This window comes from Sminthopsis crassicaudata, chromosome 5 (assembly GCF_048593235.1).
Source record: "Sminthopsis crassicaudata isolate SCR6 chromosome 5, ASM4859323v1, whole genome shotgun sequence".
Taxonomy (NCBI): Eukaryota; Metazoa; Chordata; class Mammalia; order Dasyuromorphia; family Dasyuridae; genus Sminthopsis; species Sminthopsis crassicaudata.
Genome location: NC_133621.1, coordinates 193,913,553 through 193,936,548, shown reverse-complemented (window position 1 = coordinate 193,936,548; position 22,996 = coordinate 193,913,553). Strand labels below are relative to the sequence as shown.

The 22,996-nt window shown below is 33.1% G+C and overlaps 1 protein-coding gene across 5 annotated transcripts in view; it reads right to left on the bottom strand.

Annotated features, from left to right (window-relative positions):
• CRACR2A (calcium release activated channel regulator 2A) overlaps positions 1-22,996 on the bottom strand; it is a 235,872-nt gene that overhangs the window by 157,543 nt on the left and 55,333 nt on the right. Inside the window, exon 3 of one of the 5 annotated variants that reach the window (XM_074269242.1) lies at positions 15,163-15,223. The exons of the other annotated variants lie outside the window; for them this stretch is intronic. The gene's annotated coding sequence lies outside the window, so the exon portion shown is untranslated. The remainder of the gene's footprint in view (positions 1-15,162; positions 15,224-22,996) is intronic. 5 annotated transcript variants of the gene reach the window in all.

Sequence of the window (22,996 nt, the reverse complement as noted above, 5' to 3'; positions counted from 1 at the left end):
GGAGAATCAGGCCTGAAATATCAAGGACTAACTCAGGAAACACCTCTTCTCAGTGAGTCAGTGTATTTTGTAAGACTAATTTATAGAATGGGAGGATTTATAAAGTGGGAGAGGTGAAGAACACAGGTGATTTCCAATGTAAACAACAAAAGGAACATAACTTGTATAGTTAGAAAAGGAGCAACAAGAAAATGAAAATGAAGTTTACAATATAAAATTTACAATATAAAAGTTTACAATATAAAAATGAACATGGTGAAAACACAAACTCAAAATTAATAAAAATAATTTTTAATTTACAATATATAGTTATATGACAAAAACCTGAGAAAGTAATAGAAATAAAGGGTTACCTATGAAAATACTGAGATTAGTACAACATTAAAAAGAGATCTGAAATAATCTAATTTCAGAAAAGGAATTTAAACTAGTTGGAATGCAACTATCAAAGAAAAAGATTCATTACCAATGAGTTTATAAGAGAATTTGATAAATGTTTTAGAGAAAAATAAATATCTATAGTACCCAAATTGTTCTCAAAACATGAGGGAAAAAGCATTCCACCAAACTCCTTTTTAAAAAAATCACAGTTCTGATACTTAAGCCAGGGAAGGATGAAGTAGAGAAAGAGAACTACAGACCAAAAATACTAATGAATATCAATCTAATTTTTTAAGTAAAATTATAGCAAAAAGACCTTGGGAATTATTTTAAATCAACTACTATGATGAATTTTTTTGTACTAGGGTTATAACCAACATTTTAAAAAAAAATCAGATTAAAAACAAAAACATCCTATAATTTTCTCAATAAATTTAGAGAAAAAGTGTAACAAAATTCAATACATACTTTTAAAAAACCTTCCAATGGACTTTTATAATATAAGTTTTATAAGCCCAAAAGTTATTATTTTAGATACAGAAACACTAAAGCTTTCCCACTAAATCCATGAATAAAGAAAGGATATTCTTCCTATCCCCTAATACACTCTGTTTTGACATTGTTCTAAATATGTTAACAGCAATAATGAGAAAAGAGAAAGAAATTAATAAAGACAGGCAAATTGAGGGAGAGGATTTCCATTTGATAATAACAGAAAAATCTTGAAGAAAAATAATAAAAACAAAAGTTGATTTTAAATTGCTTAGTGAAGTTGCAGATCTAATAAAGAAACTCATTAAATCATGTTTCCATATTATAATTTAATTTTTATTAGCCAATGATAGGGAAGTCTCATTCAAAATAACTACAAAAAACTACAAAAAAAACTATCTTAGTTATATCACTAAAGAACATTCAATATTTGTATACACACAATGATAAAGAAGTCCTTATAGGAATAAAACACAACTTTATAACAGAAGACTATGAGTAGGCCATGACAATATAAAAAAATTTATCCCAAAATTATTTTAAAGTTTGCTGCTATACCAATCAAAATACCAAGTGGATTCTTATAGAGCTAAATAAAATAATGATAAAATATATTGGTGTAAAATATATATGTAGGATAACATGAAAATTCTTTTTTAAATAGTAGAAATGAAAGGGGGATATTGTTTGACTTATATTCCAAGGAGATTAATGACAAAAATAATCACCCCATATGTAAAAATATGTATTGCCACATGTTCCATGATAATAAAGTATTGGAAACAAAGTAGAGGCCATCAATTGGGAAATGAATAAATAAAGTTTGGCCAATAGGCACAATGGAATATTATTAAGCTATAAATGATGACCATGATGATGTAAAAAAGCAGGGAAAGACTTGAAAGAGCTAATATAACATGAAACAAATAGAATCAGGATAATACAGAATACATATGAAATGACAACAAAAATAGGATAACATGATCTTAGGAATAGTTATCACAGGAAAAGTCAGGGATCAGGATGAACTCTTCTGATTCAAGATAGAAAATAAGATGAATCCAGAAATCACCTCAGGAAAGAGATCCCAAATAAAAACTCCATGAAACAGCCAAATTACGAATAGGTCAAGGAAAAATACAAGTGGCCAAAATGAAACAATTCAAATATTGAGGGGCTATTATCAGAATAAAATAGGACTTAGCAGCTGCAACATTAAAGGTTTGGAGGTCATGGAACATGATAATCTGAAAAGCAAAGGAACTAGGACTATATCCACGAATTACCTACGTGGACAAATTAAGCATAATACTTCAAGTGAAAAAAAAATTGTCATTCAATGAAATATAAGGGTCTTAAGTTTTCATAAGAAAATCAGAATTGAATTAAAATTTTTATTTCCAATATCAAGACCCAAGAGAAGCTTAAAAATGAGAAAAGAGAAAAGAAAACATAAGAGATACAAGGGAACTGAACTTTTTATATACTACATAAGAAGATGATACTGGTAATTCTTTAAAAATTGTACCACTAGTAGTATAGTTAAAAGGAATGTACATAGAGTGAATTTAAGGGAATGACATGAAAAATAATTAAGGAATGAGAAAGAAGAGTACACAGGGTATAGAAGGAAGGGAGAGCTAGAATGGCATAAATTATTTCACATGAAGAGGCATGAAAAACCTAACATAGAGAGAAAGATGGGAAGGAGGGCAATAAGCATTGCTTGAACTTTATTCATCAGTATTGGTCAAAGAGGGAGTAATACACACAATCAGTTGAATGTAAAAACCCATCTTACCTGATAATAAAGTAGCAAGGTAGGAGATTAAGTAAGGGACAAGAAGAAACTGACAGAAGAGAAGTCAGACTGAGGAAAATAGTAAAAAGAAGCAAAACATTTTAAAGGAGGGAAATGATAAAAGGAAAGAAAAAACAAATAGGAAAAATAAGATGGAAAAAAATATACAGTAATCACAACTGTGAATGTGAATGGAATGAAGTCTCTCATAAAACAGAAGTGCATAGCAGAGTGATCAAAAAAACAGTTTACAAAAAACACTTCAAGCAAAGACATACACAGGTTAAAGGTAAGCAGCTGGAGCAGAATCTATTGTGCTTAAGCTAAAATTAAAAAAAAAAAGCCAGTATAACAATCCTGATCTCAAATAAAGCAAAAACAAAAATAGACCTAATTAAAAGAGAGAAGAAAGGAAACCACATTTTGCTAAAAGGTACCCTAGATAATGAAGTAATATCAATAGTAAACACACAAACACACACACACACATATATATGTGTATATATATATATATATATATATATATATATATATATATATATATATATATATATATATATATATATATATATATATATATATATATATATATATATATATATATATATATATATATATATATATATATATATATATATATATATAAAGTGGTATAGCATCCAAATTCTTAAAATTGAAATGAGGTTAAACTTCATGACCACAGAAAAGATAGAGAGCATTATGGAAACTTAAAACAGATAATTTTTGATTATATAAATTAAAAGGCCTTTGCACAAACAAAACCAATGCAACCAAAATTAGAAGGAAAGCAGAAAACTGGGAAACAACCGTTATAGTAAGTAACTTTGATAAAGGTCTCATTTCTTAACCATTTAGAGAACTGAACCACATTTATAAGAGTACAAGTCATTATCCAATGGATAAATGGTCAAGGGCTATGAATAGGTAGTTTTCAGATGAAAAAAATCAAAGCTATCTTTAAGCATTTGAAGAAGTACTCTAAATCACTTTTGATTAGTGACATGAAAATAAAAAAAAAAAAAACTCTGAGGTACCACCTCACAACTATCAGATTGGCTAAGATGACCAAAAATAAAAAAAATAATACAATAAATATGGGGGAGGACAAGGAAAAATCGGGACAGTAATGAACTGTTAGTGGAGTTGTAAGCTGATACAACCATTCTAGGGAGCAATATAGAATTGTGCTCAAAGAGCAACCAAATTGTGCATATCTTTTAATCCAGCAATCCCATTGTTAGGTCTGTATCCCAAAAAAGATCATTAAAAAGGAGAAAGTAGCTACAAGTACAAAAGCATTTATAGCAGCTCTTTTTATGGTGACAAAATATTGGAAATTGAAAGAGTATCCATTGATTGGGAAATGGCTAAACAAGCTAGGGTATATGAATGTATTGGAATACTATTGATGATGAACAGGCAGATTTCAGAAAAACTGGAAAATGCTTGTATAGACTGGTATAAAGTGAAATGAATAGGAAAACATTGTACACAATACAGTAAGATACTCAGCTATAAATGACTCACCTCTTCTCAGCAATACAATTATCCAAGACAAATACAATGGACTCAAGAAGGAAAATACAATTTGCATCCAGATAAAGAATTGATGGACTCTGAATGCAGATTGAAGCATACTTTTTTCACTTACTTTATTCTTTTTATGGTTATTTTTTTTCTTTTTTGATGATTTTTTCTTTCAAAACTGTGATTAATATGGAAATACATTTTACATGACAGCACATGTATAGCCTATATCAAATTGCTTCCCTTTTGATAAAGGAAGAAAAGGAGGGAGAAAAATCTGGAATTCAAAATCTTATAAAAATGAACACTAAAAATTATCAACACATAATTGGAAAAAATAAAATATTATAAAAAGATGCAGAACTAATCCTACCACATAACACTGATTTCTTAATATTTATTTCTATGAGACACAACAGAAAAAATTAAACAAGACCAAAAAACCTCCCAAAATACATAACACATATATGTATATGTATGTATATATACACACATGTGTGTACCTATATGTCAAAGGAAAAACAATACTTTTCTTTACAATAGGCTAGCAAAACTTTAAAGAGCTAAAGAACATAGAGGTATCCTCATGGTCACAGAAAGACCTTTAAAGAAATGTTTCTTTTTCAGGGCTTATAAGAACTTTTAGATTTCTAGGTTTTTTGAGTTAAACACATGTAATTCTTCCAAACATATTTTCATATTTGTCATGTTGCACAAGAAAAATTAGATCAAAGGGATAGGATGAGAAAGAAAAAAAAAAAAAAAACAAGTAAACAAACAAAGGTGAAAATACTATGTTGTGAACCACATTCAGTTCCCATAATCCTCTCTCTGGATGCAGATAACTCTCTACATTACAAGTCTATTGGAATTGGCCTGAACCACCTCATTGTTGAAAAGAGCCAGTCCATAAGAGTTGAACATCACATAATCGTGTTGTGACTATGTAATGTTCTCTTGGTTCTACTCTTAGGGCTACTACAAACATTTATGCACTTATGGATCCTTTTTCCTTTTTATTATCTCTTTGGGATACAGACTCGGTAGAGACACTGCTGGATCAGGGGGTATGCACAGTTTTATAGCCCTTTGGGCATAGTTTCAAATGAGCATTTAGACTTCTAAGAAACAATAGATGGATTCATCTGTATCAGTATTACAGATGGGCTGCTGCAGAATTGACTATTATCTAGAATAAAACAAAGACTACATCTTATATTAGTGTAGTGAAAAAAAGCAAAAATAATGAAAAGTTAAGTAAATATCAAAAAAAATATAAAAAGTAACAGAGAATTTCACATTTTTTTCTCATAGGGGATAAATTGAGCAGAAAGATAAACAATAAAGAAAATAGAAAACTGAACTGATTATTGGATAAGTTAGACTTAAAAGACTTATGGCATCCCCTGAATGGGGGGTATTATTGAATTCACATAATTGCTAACTTAACAAAAACAAATCATTTGCTAGGGCACAAAGTATAATAAACAAATAGAAAAAGACCAATATAATAAATGTATCCTTTGAAAATATAACACAATAAATACGAAACTAACACAGGGAACACAAATAAAATATACAAAACTAAACTTAGGCTTAATAATTTTGAATAAAAAGCAAATTAGGAACACATAGAAACAATGAACAATAAATAACTCTGTAAAATGGAATAAATGATGTCACACCATATTAAAATTTTGAGTGTGCAACTAAAATAGTTCTTAAAAGAAAAATATCTTTGAAAAAATATACTAACAAAATAGAAAAAGAGGGGAATTAAGCTAAAAAACCAAAGAAAGAATAGTTTAACAAGCCTAAAAGAAGTACAAAGAAGAAATATTAAAGATAGAAAAGAAACAGATTATTTCTCCTTTAACATTTGAGATGAAAATTAGAAAAGATGAAAACAATCACAGAAATTCACAACAAAACTGAAATGTTTCTTTGAAAAGATGAATAAAATCAATGAACTTTTAGTTAATTTGATCAAGGAAATTGCTTCTTCAAAAAGTTTTAATGAATTAAATTATTTCACAATAAAGAAGAAATAAAAAAATATATACAGACCTCACTGTAGACTATTATAAGTGATGCTGGCGATAGCCCCCTTTAAGATTCCTTTTCTGATTCCCAATTCCCTTTGGGACTGACCTTTGATTTACAAGATCTGGTCAAAACAACCTTTTGTATTGCAAGGGGAGAGATTGTATCTGAGCTAATTTGGGCTGTACCCAGCTCCCATTCTAATGATCTGCTCAGGTTTCCCAACCCCCACCTGGTGGGTTCTGGCCCTCAAGGAATCAACCTGGGCTCCACCCATAAGCCCCTTAAAGCAAATAAAAGAGTGTCAAAATATGCAAGCACCATGCTTTGCATCACAGACTCTCTGTCCAACACTTATGGTGTATTTCTTTCTCTATCTAACTCCTTTTACTAACCAGACTTTTAACTTTACTTGCAAACCCTACAATAAACCTTTTTTATCAATTTAGGTTTTCGGGCCTGTAAATTCCTTTACAGGGGACTCTTGCACCGCCATTAGAACTCATTTAACTTTGTATCCTTGTGCCAAATCCAAAAGGGTTGCAGGGGAGCTCCATTTGATTCCCTGTACCCCAAAACTGCCACTAGACCTCAATTAATCCTAATTTTATCTAGACCTCATCATTTGGCTAGACTTCATCATAAGCTATCAAAAAAGTAAAAATTTAAAGGAAATGTATTTGGTTTTTGTATAACACTAGCTTTTTCCCCTCAGTTTTTCCAAATAACATGTAAAGATAATTTTCAACATTCCTTTATGTAAGTTTTTGTGTTCCAATCTTTCTCCCTCCTTCCTTTTTTAACTCTTCCACCCCCAACTCAACAACTAATCCAATATATAAAATAATCCAATATAAGTGTCCAACATGTACAATCCTTCTTAAACATATTTCCATATCTGTCATATTGTGCAAGAAAAATCAGAACAAAAAAGGGGAAATTATGAGAAAGAAAAAGCAAACAAAAATTTTTGAAAAGGTAAAAATACTATACTTAGATACACATTCAGACTCCATGGCTCATTTTCTATATAAAGATGGCATTTTCCATCCCAAATCTATTGGAATTGTCATGGATAGTCAATTGTTGAGAAGAATTAAGTCTATCATAGCTGATAATCACATAGTCTTGCTGTTACTGTGTACAATGTTTTCGTAATTCTGCTTGCTTCACTTAGTATTAATTCATGCAAATCTTTCCAGGCTTTTCTTAAATCAGCCTGTTCATTGTTTCATACAAAGCAATACATTCCATAATATTTACATATTGTAACTTATTTAGCCATTCCCCAACTTATGGGCATCCATTCAATTTCCAGTTTCTTGAATCTACAAAAAGGGCTGCTACAAACATTTTTATACATGCAGGTCCTTTTCCTTTATTTATGATCTTTTTGGGATACAGGCCCAGCAGAGACACTACTGGATCAAAGAGTATGCACAATTTTGTAGCCCTTGAGGCATAGTAAGGAAATGTATTTGCATCTGAACAAATACCAGATAAAGAAATTAAAGGAACATGAAGCAGAGATCCTAAATAACCCAATCTCTGAAACAGAAATTGAACAAATTATAAAAGAACTATGCAAAAAAAAATCTGAACTAGATGAATTTTTCATGTCAGTTCTATCAAACATTAAAATCAATTAGCAGCTCTTCTAAATAAATTATTTGCAATGGGAAAAAAAGAAAACAATTTACCAAATTCATTTTATCAAACAAATACAATTTAAATATCCAAATGAGAGAGAGAGAAAATAAAGAAAGAAAGATCTATATCACTAATGGATATTGATGAAAAATTGTTGTTGTTCAGTGACCTATTTGGGGTTTTCTTGGCAAAGATACTTTACCATCTCCTTCTTCAGCTCACTTTACAGATGAGGAAATTTAGGCAAGCCAGGTGAAGTGACTTGCTCAGAGTCATACTGCCAATAAATGTCTCAGAGTAGATTTGAACTCAGGTTTCCTAATTCTAGGCCAACCATTCTATCAACTATACCATCTTGCTGCCCAGCTTTATCAATGCAAAATTATTAAATGCAATTCTAACAAAAAAATAAATATATCCAAAAATAATTTACTATGAACAAGTTAGATTTTTCTCAGGATTCAAGAATAGTTCAGAGTTATGAAAATAGTAGAATTAATTTTATTAATATAAAATAAGTGAAACCATATGGTTATGTTAATAAATGCAGAGAAAACTTTTGATGAATCACTCATTTATATCAACATCCTTAAAAATATAGACATTATAAACCATTTTAAAATATCTAAAACTAAAATCTATTATCTGCAGTAAAGACTAGAATATTTCTCAGTAAATGCTGTTATAAAGCAAAGATACCTCTTGTCCTTTAGGAGATAAATTTATCCCTATTTACAAAAGACTCCAATGAATTACTTTAAAAATCCCAAAAAGTCAGCAAAAGAACCATTGAGGCAGCAGCTTCAGAAAAAAATTTAGCAGTATATCCCATACTGAATAAAGATGGTGGATAAAGAGCTGGCCTTGAAACCATCTGGCTTCAAGACCTACCTGTAACACACACTAGCTGTGTAAAATCATGGACCAATTATGTAATTTCTCAGTGCTTCAGCATCATTTTAAACCATAAACTGCAAAGATGCTATCCTGAATTGATAGAGGTAGCTGTTTCACCTAATAGTTCTCGTCAATGAAATTACAGGTTCAGTGCTTAGAATAAAAAAGCAGGATACAAAATTAATCCATAAAAAAAAATTCCTCGCATTTCTAGCAATAACAGAAATTATGAAGAAATAATAGAAAGAGAATTCTCATTCAAAATAACTCAAAAATACATAAAGTATTTGGAAATTAATGTACTAAAATACCCACACAACATGTGAATGTGATCTAAAAACATTCTTTATAGACATAAAGGAAGATTTAAATAATTGGATGAATTTTCTTTGCTCATGGTTAAATCACAGCTATATATAATAAAAATTACTAAACTATATAAATTAATATAGAGATTTTAAATCATTACATTATTGTGGATTACTTTACAATCTTTAAGAAATAGACTATGTAAACAATAATCAGAAACAAGAGAACTCAATAGCCCAATATTTAATAAATAATAGAACATTAACCTACTTGAAGGACTTCCTATTTGACAGGAATTGCTGGGAAGAAGGGAAAATAGAAAAAAAAAAATTAGATCAGCATCTTATACCATGTACCACAGTAAGTTCCAAATGGAGGAATAACCTATCAAAGATAATATCCTATTTTAATTTTTCAAGAAATGGATTGGAGTATCTTCCATAAGTATTAATCATCATGGGATGGTAAATTTAGTGTGGGGAAATACCTTATAATTTCCTTATTTTTACAGATTAGGGAACTAAGGATCAGAAAGATTAAGCAATTTGCTTATGGTCACTATTCCAGCAAATATCTGAGGTAGGATTCTAAACTGACCTTAAGTATAGTGCTCTAACTAGTTTTTGAAACTGGCAGGAGAAAAATTCTTTAATTTGGGTAGCTGAGTAGGGAAGTGGATAAAATGCTGGACCTAGAGTCAGGAAGATTTATCTTTCTGAATTCAAAATTGTCCTCAGTTACTAGCTGTGTGTCCTGGACAAGTCATTTGTTTACCTCATTTTTCTCATCTGTAAAATGAGCTGGAGAAAAAAATGGCAAAACCACTTTAAAATATTTGTCAAGAAAACCCCAAATGTGGTCACAAAGAGTCAGATACAACTTACACAGTTGAAAAACAAAAAAGAAGGGAAAACCAAAGGGAAAATAATTTGATTACATGAAAATTAAAAGCTTTGTCATGAACAAAACAAAGGTTAAAAAGAAAAATTGTTAATAGGGGAAGGAAGATATTTTTGTTAAAGGTATTTTATTTTTCCAAATACATGCAAAAATAGTTTTCAACAGTCATCTTTGCAAAACCTTTGGGGAAAAAAAAAACTATGTTTATCAATATGGAACATATATATGTGTGTGTGTGTGTGTGTGTATCAATATAATACTATGCTTTGATCTTCATTTTGTCTCCATAGTTCTCCCTCCGGATATGGATGGCACTTTCCATCACAAATCTATTGGAATTTCCTTGAACCAAATCCATCACTGTTGATCATCACATAATATTGTTGTTCTCTTGGTAATGCTCACTTTACTTAGCATCAGTTGAGGTAAATCTTTCCAGGTTTCTCTGAAATGAGCCTGCTAGTTATTTTTTATAGAACAATAATTTTCTATTACATTCATATACCATAACTTATTCAGCCAATCCTCACCTGAAGAGCATCCACTCAATTTCTAGTGAGGGGAGATATCTTTGCACTAGGATTGAACCATTATTCAATGAATAGTGGTTAAAGAATATAGAAAAAATTTTCGAGAAAAGAACTACCATCAACAAATCAAAGACTATTTCAAACGACTAACAATAAGAGAACTTAAAAAAATAAGCAATAATATTTTCACTACCTATTTCACAGGCTTGTAGTGAGAAAACACCAACTTCTCCATGCTTTCCTCAATCCTATTCCAACAATAAGATATGCACTCTATCCCCAATGACCTGTATCCCCCACAAATTATAAAGCAGACTTTGAGTCTTGCTTTTTTTTACTCCTTAAGTTAACCTAAATAAAAGGGGAAAAAAAAAGATTTCTTTTGAAAATATTGAAACTCAAGAGTGTATATATCTAAGAAAATCTGAGAGTAGAGCAGTGACTGACAAAGTAGTTTGGTTTGCTCTCCTTATGCAATTAAGTAGACCTTCTAAGAAGACCCCATGGCCCCCATCTTGGTCTGTGGTTTCTGCCTTAACCTATAAAAACTGTGTTAAAAGCCAAGAAGTGGAGAAAGAACAAAGAACCAAAGTACTTACACTTTAGGATCAAAACAAAAGGAAGGAATTCTATGAGTTCTGGCTGAAGAATATCTCATTGAAGTTCAGCAGTGCCTCAGGCTCAAATTTTGGCAAAGCTTCTACCTAAGAGATTTTTAATCTATATAAACAAATAGCTAGACAGATGGCACATCTACTAAAGGAGAAAGTTAGGGGACCTATTCCAAAGGCAAAGGGACATAAACTATGGGAAGGAAGGAACAGGAAACGCTTTTGTTCTATTACAATAATCTCATGATGATAGCTCTTTAAGGTTTACAAAATTTTTTTGCCACAACTCTACTAGATGGATAGAACAAATTATATTATTATCACTGTTTTGTAAGTGAGGAATACAAGGCATTTAGAGGTGAAACAACTTGACCACGATCAAATATCATACTTAGTACTTAAATCCAGATCTCTTGACTCCAACTTCATTATTCATTTTGTCCCTTTTTCCTCTGTCTTTGACTAATATAAGAGATTTAAAATGACAATTGGGCAGCAATTGGTGGTGAAATGAATAGAGTGCTGGATCTAGAGTTAGGAAAAACTGTGTTCAAATATGGCCTAAGAAATGATGAGCAGGATGCTCTCAGGAAAATAAAAACAAAATACTCCTAGAAAGTTCTCCATAGGGGGCCGGGAGGGGGCAGCTAGGTGGCACAGTGGATTGAGCATCAACCATGAAGTCAGAAGGACTTGAGTTCAAATGTGGCCTCAGACACTTAACTTAATTGCTTTAACCCCAATTGCCAGAAAGAGGGGAGGGGGAGAGGGAGAGAAGAAAGGAAGGAAGGAAGGAAGGAAGGAAGGAAGGAAGGAAGGAAGGAAGGAAGGAAGGAAGGAAGGAAGGAAGGAAGGAAGGAAGGAAGGAAGGAAGGAAGGAAGGAAGGAAGGAAGGAAGGAAGGAAGGAAGGAAGGAAGGAAGGAAGGAAGGAAGGAAGGAAGGAAGGAAGGAAGGAAGGAAGGAAGGAAGGAAAAAAGAGAAAGAAGAAAAAAAAAAAGTCCTCTATGAACAAAGTATACCTATACTGTATATAAAGTAAAAGCAAGGTTCTAAAATGACTTTGCTATTTATTCTCAGCAGTAGAATCATCCACAATTACTCTGAAGGACTATGATGAAAAATCCTATCCATACCAAGAAGGAATTGATCAAGTCTGAATATAGATTGAAGAATTCTTTATTACTCTCTCTCTCTCTCTCTCTCTCTCTCTCTCTCTCTCTCTCTCTCTCTCTCTCTCACTCTTTCTCTCTCTCCAATTTAACTTTTCTTAAGGGTTTTTATTTTTATTACGGTGGGAGATCTATGTTTTCTTTTACAACTTGACTTTTATGGAAATGTTTTGCATAACTCCACATATGGTTTCTTAATTGTAGGTGGGGATAAGGGAGAGAAACTAGAACTCAAAAATCTTAAAAACAAATGTAAAAAAAATGTTTTCAATGTAACTGGGGAAAAATATTACATAAATAAATTTTTAAAAATAAAAAATATGACTTCAGATGTTTACCAGCTGTGAGATCCTGGACAAGTCATTTAACCCTGTCTCGGTTTCCTCATTAGTAAAATGTAAATTAGTAAAAAAAAAAAAAATGGCAAACTACTCCAGTATCTCTGCCAAGAAATTTTTAAAGGGGCCACAAATGAAAATAAGAATTTTAATATTAGAGATTCTTTAAAGCAGGAAGCTCCTCCAAAGATAAAGAATAAGGAGAATACAAAATATCCTACTGTATCCTAGGCCCTTCACAAAGCCATAGTAAATTATCATAAATTTCCAAAATTTTGCAGTTTTATTAATAATTTCTGCAAAGCTTGATTCTTCTAAAGTAAAACATTATGAAATGGTCCCCCAATCAACATGAAGCAACCCACAATAAAGTAGCCTACTAGCCATCCTAATAAATCCAATTCAGGAAATCCCACTCTGAAATCTGACCAGATAAATCAACCTGTACTGTCCACTTTGAGTGGATATTCCAACATCCACCAATAAGTCTCTTGCCTCCTTCTATGCCAGTCTAACACACAGCAGCCTATTGTTTCTCTGTCCTAACTCTTATCCTCCTACCACTTAAACTTATCTCCTCCTCATCAAACCCAAAGCTCCTCACTTAACTGGTAAAAATCAAATCAAAATCATACCTCAAGGCACAGAAGATCCCTTGCTTATTAAAATAGGTTCATTAATCAACCCTTCAACACCAGTTAAGCATCTCAGTATCAGCCATCTTGCTATCTAGTCCCATAGACTAGTCCAATCTAGATTCCCAAGCTCCCTTCAGTAGAAGAAAATAAAATAAAAAACCAAGTTGAAGCCTTGGACGTAGCTAAGAGCTTACCTTGGGTGTGTATCACAATCTATTGTTGCATGATTAGCAAGTTCTTTCTTCTTGGTCTCTAATTTATAATGTAAAACTCCTAAGAAGTTAATACTCTATTCCTTTACTATCACTCCTCACTCACTCTCATTCACTCGTTCACTTCATCCTCATGCCTTCTGATCCTATTTAACTTCTCCTTCCCTTTCCACTATGCTTTTGGAACCCTCATCCTACTTTTTAAAAGCTCCACTTTATATTAGACTTCATCTTCTTTCCTTCAATCTTTTTGTCACAAAGCCTAGCCATTCACCTTCAATACTGAATGCACTTGTTCTCAGACTCCTCCTTCCCCAAGGAAGTGGGACTGTAGAAAAACATGGAAAAATTTAAAATTCATCTCTTTCCCCAAAGCTGATTTGGTATGTCCTTCTCCTCAGGTTTGCAAGCCTCTTCCTTTGTATAAAAAGGAGAAATTCCTAAACTGATAAAATGTTTAAATCAGAAGGCATTTTAGGACCATGTAAGTACCCAGAGGCAGCTGGCAGTTCAGTCCATACATACACTGATGTAAGAATAGACACTTGATCCTTGATCCTCACTGTCAATGCCAGACCCTTTCCATCACCATTATTCTAGCTATATAATACTATTCAGAACCTGGTGACAGTTATCTCCCACTTTCTGGATAGATTTTCCTCTCCTTTCTCAAGGAAATTTAGTACTTAGCTCATAATATTCTTTATTACAAAACCTGCTCTTTATAGTTGGAACATCAAGACATACATCAAACTAAAATGAGCACTTGGAGACATCGGCATATAATTTCACCCTTCCTCTAGGACATGAGGTCCTTTAACAGTTTACCAAAGGTACTATTTGTGGTATGGGGTGCAATGGAGGTGGAGAAGAGGAGCAGGGTGCCTTTGTTTCCTAATAAAAAGATTTTCTCTGGTAACAGAATTCAAAACAAATATTGCCTATTATGTTCTACCTCTCCCCAGCCCCACCAAATATTCCTACTGCCCACCCCGCAACATACACATAAATAAGGAGGTCTTGGTCTGATTTTTGAATCCCAGATCTGCTCCTTCCTAGCTCTGTGATCTTAGGCAAGCCATTACTTCTATCTCAGTCTCAGTTTCATCATCTGAAAAATGAGCATGGACAAAATACTGCAGGTTATTACCTCCATTTTATAGATGAGGAAGCTAAGTAAAAGTTAGAGAAATTAAGTGACTCATCATCACATTGAAATGACAAAACCAGGATTTTGAACCTAGTTCCCTCCTCACTTCATAAAAAGATTAAGAAAAGAGAAGAAAATAGTAATTTATGTGGCACCTATTATGTGTTGGATGATCCCCACAATAATTCTGGGATGTAGGTGCTACTATTTTTTCTCCATTTTACAATTGGGGAAACTGAGGCAAACTAAGTTAAGTAATTTGCCCAGAGTCACAAGCTGGTAAGTATCTGAAGCCCTATTTGAACTCTATCCATGCTGGAGTCCAAGCCCAGCGTTCAATCTATCCACTGAGCCATCATGTGCCTTTGGGTTCTTATATAGACCTAAAATGACTTCTGATTCAAATATTTTATCAGTTTATGAATTTCTCTACTTTCTCCAAAGAAATAATTATTGAGGGCAGTGGTTTGCAAACCTGAAGGGAGAACTTACCAAATCTGCTTTGGAGAAAGGGTTGAATCTTAAACTTTTCCAGGTTTTTCCTACAGTCCTTCTGGGGAAGGAAAGGGAAAAAGTTTGTCTTGTCACCACACAGTTTTTTTACACAATCAATTCCGCCTAAATCTTTCCTCCTGTAAATTAGGTCAGATTTTCTTGAGTTAGTCCTTAGAGAGGTAGAAGGCAGCTACACACTCCAGCCTAATGTATCCAGTTTCATGTTAAATGACCTTGATAACACTTAAAGGACTTGATGTGATTACTGCCTGAATTCCAGTAATAATTAGTGGTTTGTAAACTACTTTGAAGATAAAAGGCATTTCATAAGAGCTCTATGTCTTGTTATGATTAGCTTTCAATATTTCTTTGCTGATGCTGATGAGCACATCAAAGAGAATATAGCCCCAGCATGATGCTCAATCATTAATTAGGTACATTCCATATTAAAGGGGGAAAACTGCTGCTTTAGTTAGAAACATTAAAACACAAAAACATCTGTTTGGACCCAGTATGAACAGGTTCTTTTTAAACACATTGCTAATAAGACCACCATCTAGGAGAGGAGTGAGAAGGCCCCGTGGCACATAGTTCTATAGGGGACAGTCAGATCAAGAACAGTTTATATTTCCCAGAATGTTGGAGTAAGAGATGACATCCCTTTACAGATAAGGAAACTAAGCCCTGTTGAGAAACTACTAAGTGATGGAGGTACTGGTCCTTTGCTTCTCAATTCAGAGTTCTTTCCACTATATCACACAAGTTCTGAGTTTGGTCTCAGAACTCAACCAATGCCAACAAATCATGCTTAAAGAGGATTAGATCATTCTCTCACAATAAGTAAAAAGTACATATGTAATCCACATTTTAGAAGAAAGAAAACTGAGAAGTTAGGTGGTTTCCTCTTAGTCATACAATAAACAGGTATTTGAGATAGAATTCTAATTCATGTTTCTTGACTCCAAAAAGTGCTATCTGATCATCAGCATCCTTTGAGGGATAATTTATTCCCATTTTACAGAAGATGGAAGGAAGTTATTAAACTAAGGCACATGATAATTTAGGCTGAAACTGGGAGGAGAAGCTAAGTTTCCATGGTGGTTTTAACCACTCTGGGCCCATTACTCCTGTTCTGAAAAAATAACTGAATCAAGCCTTAAAGAATTCACATTATGAGCAAAAAATAAGTAAATAGCAGCTAAACGTTGATGTTGTGTAGTTTATGTTAAAGTGTATTGTTATATGTTCTGTTTTATATTAATATATATTCTGGGTCTCCATTATGATCATGAAATTCTAAGGCAAATAAGAGCTTCATCTTTCAAATTCATACAGGATTTGATCCAGGTCCATGGTATTCAACCAATCACTAGATGATTTTTCAATGTCACCTTCCAGTAAAGAATTCTGCAAGTCTTCTCCCAACCAAGAAAATCAATAACACATCTTAAAAATCCAAGAATCTCCCTTACTCATCACGTTTCACCTTCAGAACATAAACTTATTACAAAAAATATTAGCAAAGTCAGGTAAACAATGGTGTAGAATCCATTGTAAGTTTGCAACCATCATCTAGTTCAAGGATTTTTAATTTAATTTTTTTGTTATGGACTGCTTTGGCAATCTAGTAAAGCATATGGACCTTTACTCAGAATATTGCTTTTAAAAGGAACAAATAAAAGTCAATAAACATTTATTAAGCAACTATTATGTGCCAAACAAAAAGAAGCAAAAGGTGGTTGTTGACCTTCAGGAACTCACAATCTAATGGAGGAGACAACAAGAAAACAAATAGAAATAAACAAACTATATAAAAAATAAACATCCCAATAAGGATGATGCAGCCAGCTAGACCGGCAGAGAAACACTAAGAAGTTAGGGTACCTAAGGTCCCAGTCCAAAGCAAGTCATAAACTAGGTTTTTGCCAAATTTCTCTAGGATCTCACAGTCTAGAATATGCCAAAAATCAAAAGTTACAGGCAAAGATTCTTTCCAGAGATTCCTACAAAAGTAAAAAGCTCTATTTTATCCCAGACAAAGCCCCACATTTTAACTAAATGATATCTACTTTACCCCCAGCATTTTCCAACATTCTCAAAGTGACTAGAGTGAGGATTGTGTCAATGGCCGATCATTAACTCTAGCCCTCCACTGATGGTGTTCTCCCAAGTATGAGGTGGTCCCATTTACCCCTAATATATTAGCTTTCACAAAGGATTCTTTACTTCAGAAAATAACGTATACAAATATACAAATTTATTCCCCTATCAAGAGGAGCAAAATCCCCATCAGTTCTTTTGAAGCATCTCATGCTTCTGGATACAGGAAGAGAGTTACACAGTTTAGCCCAGTTCTTATACAGCAAAGCTTCATAAACTATGGATTGCAACTCCACATGTGGTCACAATCTAAACTTGGCAATATATACCAAATATTCTACCAAGATTTAATTTTTATGTAAAAATAAACAAGCACATCCATCTCAATATGCAAATTAGTTTTTATCTTGAATAAATAGTAAAATTATATGTATACCAAAGAATTGTTTTAAGATAAATTTCTTTATGATAATAAATCAGTAAATGTTTGATTTCTATACCTATTTTATAGACCTATATATCCAGAGTCATGTAAAAATTTCTCAGGCAAAAAAGGGTTGCAAGTAGAAAAAGTTTAAGAAGCTTGTTATAGAGAATAGTCCCAGTTCTAAAGCCAAACCCCTTTTCTAGCTGGAGTCCCAAGCACCCTCACTTTGAAGGCCTTCACGATCAGGCTGGCTGACTGCACCATCCCACCTGGAGTCCTAGCTCCATTATCACCATGGCATGAACTACAGTGTTCAGCATCTAAAACTAAAAAGGCCACCAAAACAATCCAAAACCAAATACCTCCAGGCCTTTTTCTGGGAACGAGGATAAAAAGGAGAACAGGGAAAGAAAGCCTTTTTCCTCTCACTAGTTCAGTTAGTGCTATGATCTTCAACCTCAGGTTGCCAAAAGAAAAAACATTTAGGAAAAATCTTGAGCCAGAAAAAGACCAGCAGAAAGAAAGCAACCGCCTCACTCTTACCAGTTTTAAAAATGCCATCTGTTCCACCCACATGGGAGGGGATGAATAGTGCCTCCATTTTAGGAGTTCTGGGCAGACCTAGGCCAGACATTTTGAAGAAGCTTCCATGGTAGGTGAACTGGGCAAGCTCCAAAGGCCACATTATACTTGCAAAGGGGATAATCAGAATTCTTAAAAAGAAAATTTGTTATCTTAACCTAGTTGTTTTGGAATCAATGAGGTTCTCAGAAGTGAAAAGAAATAATCTGCCATTAAGGCAAAGGTTCTGTTTTTTTTTTTTTTTTTTTTTCACAGCTTGAATGTTTCAAACAATTAACTATTACTTTGATTTATTGTTGACAAAATTGTTAACAAATCATAAATATAGTAATTTTTAATATTTAATTCTAACATGGATTTAGGGATTAAGGGATTTAAAACAGAGAAATATATATATAAATTACTATTTTGAAAGAAGGATAAATGCTATTCAATAAACTGGTAGAAGTTTCTGAGTTTAGTTCATTAACATGAGATTTTAATAATTAGTGAGGAAATATGCATATATACCCGTGGATTATCTTAGAGTTGCTATATTTTTAAATATGGAAAAAGTCAAGCAGCGAGCTGAATGATGATTCAAGCTGATGATGATTCAAACTGGCCCATGTAACTTTCTGGAGGAATTTCATAGACCTGGAGCTAAAAGAGACCTCAAAGCTATCCAGTCCAAATCCCTCGATTCATATAAAAGAAAAACAGGCTCAGAGTGATTAAAAGATTTGGCCAAAGTCACAAGTCAGGAAGGATTTGAACTTTTGACTCAAATTAATATTCTTTCTCTTGTATTAGCTCTTTCCCATATTGTGATCCTGGGCAAGTGGTTCCCTACATGCAGGAAAACTTCTTTCACATGGCACAAAGTTTAGCTAAAAAGAATCTTTGATTAACAATCAGAAGACCCAAATCTTCTAAGTTTGTCACTAGTTTATTAGTGTAATCTTTAGATAAGCCAATTTTTTTCTCTTTGGGCTTTGGTTTCCCCATCTGTAAAATGAGTAAATTAGGTGATCTCTCAAATCCATTCTAGTTCTAAAGCTTTAGGACTTCTCTAGTTCTAAAATTCCATGTTTCATCTTAATTTCCTCTGCAAATTAATAGAATAAGTACTAGTTGTAGCCATTTATAATACTGTGTGAAACTGAAGTACCAAAGATGTATTTTAAAAGGATAAACTCCATAACTTGTCTAATATTCTAGAATACCATTAGCATGTAAAACTGAAAAGGACACAAAGACAATCCAAAAACAAATACTTCAGGACTATTTCTTGGAGCTAGAATAAAAGAGGAGAACGGGAAAGGAAGAAAGCTTTTACCCTCTCACCAGTTCAGTTAATGCTATGACCTTCCTAATACTCCAGAATATCATTTTGCACTTAGCTACTTTCCTAGACTTCATGATCTCCAAAAGTTCATCATTCTGTAAAATGAAATCAATTGAAACGTTCACTTCTTCATATCATTTCACACCTCAGCTGTAGGACTTCACCATGCCCTTAACAAGGTTAACTCTGACTACCCAGCCTACCCACTCCTTTTTGCTTCTTTTTATGTTTTATCTTCCTTCATTAGATTGTAAGCTCCCAGAAGGAAGGGACTATCTTAATGTTTTCTTTGTATCTCCAGAATGCAGCACAAAGCCTGGTACATAATAGGTACTTAATAAATGTTTATTGATATTTTATAATAAGCATTTCTTTTATGAAGACAAAGAAATGCATGATGACAGATTTATTTCCCCTTCCCATTTTTTTTTAGTATTATACACTTTTATTTAGTGTAGGATGCTTTTCACTAAAAGTCAAAAGCTTTCTAGGTCTATGGTGGGGTTTTTTTCCCTTCTGGTCACATAATACCATCTTGGATAATATTTAATTCCAAAAACAGCTTTTGCCACTCTGTCTTTTTTTAAAGCCTGAAAACTAAAATAAACTTAACCTCATAAACTAAATAAAAGCTGTCTGTAAACAGACTTTTCTTATATCCTCTTTTTATACTTTTATTACTTTCCACAATGATGAGTCTGACACTGTTTTGGTTTTTAAAATATGTAACCTATCCTAAGCCACTGTTGTTTCTGGAACATACCTTGATGAAATAAATGTAAGGCTGAATTACTCCTTGTAGTCCTTTTTGTTTCTCTATAATGCTTTTCTTTACATTCCATGACTTCCTTAACTCTACCATCCAGCTGAGCAAAGTCCCACCTTAACACAGATGCTCTGCGTACAGCCAGGCATGCCTACTGGAAAGAATTCTATGCAATTTCCTTCTCTAACTTATTTATCTCAATTTTAATCCCAGTGGAAGATCCTCAAGCTGAATCAGACTTAGAATCATAACTTTTAAGAAAGAAATCCCACTTGTATATACTAAAGGAAAACCAAAAGTGGGAACCATTTTGTTTGGATGCTGCAACAGGTCACTGTCACAAAACTGGCCTGAAAGCCAGAATATTCAATCTTTAGAATTATCTAAATATATAATCATAATATTTACAGCTGCAACTTAAGCGATGACTAATTCAGAAAGAAATCCCATGTGTATCTACTAAGGGAAAACCAAAAATAGGAAGTATTTTGTTTGGATGCTGGTACAGGTCATTATCACAAAGCTGGCCTGAAAGCCACAAATCCCAACACTGTTCAGTTTTTAGAACTACCTAAATATATAATCATAATATTTACAAGCAATTTAAGCCATGACTAATTCAGAGCTTGAAAAAACTACAAAGATCATTCACTACAACTCAAATGTTAAATTAGTACTTGATTAAACCTTATATTACTTTGTCTTGCTTTACAATTTAATAAGGAAAGATGAAGGGCACAGCCATTATTGACTTGATTCTGATCAATAAAGGAGAAATGAACCAGAGGTGATGGGAGGCTTGAGAAGTAGCAAATACAGCACCACCAAGGTCTGAAAAGATATCGAGGAATACAACTACCAAAGAGATATTTTTAAATGAAATATATGTAAGAAATTTAGATTAATGGAATACAGCATCAAGATAAGCTGAGGTTGGCAGTGACTGCTAAGAAGAAATGAGCCTTTGAGCTCTGATGTGAAAAAAGAGGAAGATCTCAGACTCCTGTTCAAGGTGGATGGTCTTCAATAAATATTTGATCTTATCAGCGTGAGTGTTCCCTCCAACAAAGCAAATTATGACATATTGCATCTTGCGCATATCTTTGCCAGTCCTCTCATAAATCCTCCAAAGGTCATCCGTATATCATGTTCACACTGCCACCATCCTGGTACAATCCATCATCTCACACCTGGACTATTCCAAGAGCTTGCTGCTTGAGCTCCCCCTCCCAAGTCTCTCCTCACTTCAGTCCATTTTCCACTTAGCCACTGAAGTGATTTTCCTAAAGAACAGGTCCAACCATGTCACCCCTTCCCCCTACACAATAAAATCCAGTAACTCCCCATTATCCCCAGGAGCAAATATAAAATCCTCTGACATTCAAAGCCCTTCAAAGATTCCCCTTTCCCCACTTTGTAATCTTCCTATGGCTTACACCCCTTCATGAATTCTGTGATCCAGTGATCCGGCTTCTTGCTATTCCTCTAACTATTTGCTCCTAGGTCTTCCTCTATGTCTCCTGACTCAGGGGAATTTCATTGTCCTCTCTATGGCTGGAATATTCTCCCTCTTTATCTCTGCCTTTTTTGGCTTCCTTCAACTCCCAGCTAAAATCTCATTTTCTACAAGAAGTATTTCTCAATCCTCCTTAATTCTTGTTCCTTCTCTCTGTGATTATTTCTAATTTATTTTATATATACATGTATGTATATATATGTAAATATATACAAATACATACAGATACTTTCTAATGATATATTTCACATAGTTTTTCTTCAAAATTCTTAATTGTTAATATACTGAAGTCAACCACTGTCCTTTGGTTAATCTGTAACTTTACTTCTTTGGAAACTATGTTATCTCATGCTTCACAGTCATGTAGCATCTAGAGAAGAATACTCTTACTACTTCAGTGAATCTGGGACTGGGGACTGTGATGTCAGAATCCAAATGTGCTAGAGTATAGCTTTTTATAATAGACAAATCTTTTCCATTCTTTGTCTATTTTTTGTCCTCCTTTTAGCTTCATCCTTAAATAGTATTAGCATAGTATGGCTTTATTTAAGATTATTTTTCTCCTATGACATATCACTGTTTTACAAAGTAATATTATTCATCACTTTCTATAATCTTTTTCTAGAAGATTGTTTATATTCTAAATTGTTGTTGTCCTTAAATATCATATTTCTCCACTTGAAAAGGACATCAAGAGTTTTCTGGGCAAAGTGGTTCCTAAACTCTCTAAGTCTCTTTATGGAAAAGAAATATACATCTGTTAAAATTCCATATGAAATTGTGATAAACCTGTATCAATGTTTTGTTCTTTTATCCATGTGCCATAAAATAATTCATTTAAGTAGGACAGGCTAGACTTGTCTTATCCCTTACCATATTTTCTTCTCATTTTTCTTTCTTCTAACTTTATATAGATTTTGTCCTTTGCATTAAAAAGTTATGGTATGCCTCCTTGCAGGCAGGTAATCCCTATCATTTCTTATGTCTTAAGATATATTCTATCTCATTTTTGTGGTGATTTTTAGGATTCCTCATGCCCAGCACTTCTTCCCTTTCTTCTTTAAAGAAAGTATTCATCATCTATAAACATGAGTTTACACCTCTGACTTCACT